This window comes from Bactrocera latifrons, unplaced genomic scaffold, assembly GCF_001853355.1.
Source record: "Bactrocera latifrons isolate USDA-ARS-PBARC rearing strain unplaced genomic scaffold, ASM185335v1 scaffold_123, whole genome shotgun sequence".
NCBI classification, from domain to species: Eukaryota; Metazoa; Arthropoda; class Insecta; order Diptera; family Tephritidae; genus Bactrocera; species Bactrocera latifrons.
In genome coordinates this window covers 328,754-330,051 of record NW_017534664.1, presented here as the reverse complement: position 1 = coordinate 330,051, position 1,298 = coordinate 328,754, and the positions used below count along the sequence as shown (strand labels likewise).

General features: G+C 34.5%; 1 protein-coding gene across 1 annotated transcript in view; it reads left to right on the top strand.

Moving 5' to 3' along the window:
- The first annotated feature begins 509 nt into the window (after positions 1-509).
- LOC108978499 overlaps positions 510-1,298 on the top strand; it is a 67,836-nt gene continuing 67,047 nt past the window's right edge. Inside the window, exon 1 of the mRNA XM_018948822.1 lies at positions 510-848. The gene's annotated coding sequence lies outside the window, so the exon portion shown is untranslated. The remainder of the gene's footprint in view (positions 849-1,298) is intronic.

The window sequence follows — 1,298 nt, the reverse complement described above, 5'->3', positions numbered from 1 at the left end:
GCAGTGACGTTGCCAAGTGTTGATTGACCACAACGAAATCAGTTGGAAAATTATGGCTTGTCGTTGGCGGTGGAAGAGGCGGCTTTCGGCATAAAAACACACAAAATGAAAATACAATAAACATAAAGCATTCTCTAATACTTGTGTATGTGGGACATTGTTGTTATGTTTCTTATTTGCTTATATTTTATGCTTTATTATCACCATTTTGTGTAGCGGTTTTCTTCAATTTCTGGGTTTCAGCGCCTACACGCTTTTTCTAGTTACTAAGTCTATGCAAGTCTTTCGGCTGTGCTTGAGTGACGATTTTCTTTTACTGTCTACCTGCAGGCAATTGGAGCAGAAAGTGTTTGTCGCTGTTAGGAATTCCATTGAATTTCTATTTTAGCTTTATATTTATGTATTTTTTACAATTTTACTGAAGGTTTACTGAAACTTTAGCCTTTCTGCATAAAATTGCTGTAAATATATATATGTTTGTAAATCAATCAGTAATAGTTGAAGCTGTATATTTAAAATAGATTCAACTGCAAACCAGTGACAAAAATAATTCGAATTCGGTGGTTGCGACACCATATAGATTGAAAATTTGGCGAAAAACTCGCAAAGAGTCAATATCGTGGTGCAAAATCCAAAAGTTGCCAGCCCCCATAACTTAATTACACGAAGCATAATACACAAATAGTGTATTTGTCCGATCGGAAGGAATACGGAGTGCACCACACTTCGATAAACGAAAAAAACTATCAGCATAATCTTGAATTTTGTCTTGCTTTGGCGATGGTTTTATCGGCTTCGGCTTACATTTGCTGCAATATTCGGCCGATCGGATACAATGATTCCCGATGGTAAGCATAGATCCAACACTTGTAATAATACATTTCTTGAGATCCTTGTATTCGGAAACATTGTTTCACTTGAATTTGTTATTCACAAACACAAACCTTTGCCTAGATTGACAATTTGAATTATATTAGCATTCAAAATGCTAATATACTAGGAAATAAATCTACAAACACTGACAAGCGTCGAAACTATGAAGCGTCGAAATCAAAGTAATACAGACTGAGTAATTGAGATTGTCCGCAACAAAAGTATATAACATACAAATTTTAAGTAGATTGTAAAACGTTTATCTCTTATGAAATTTATTTTTATACTCTCGCAACAAAGTTGCTAAAGAGAGTATTATAGTTTTGTTCACATAACGATTGTTTGTAAGTCCTAAAACTAAAAGAGTCAGATATAGGGTTATATATACCAAAGTGATCAGGGTGACGAGTAGAATTGAAATCCGG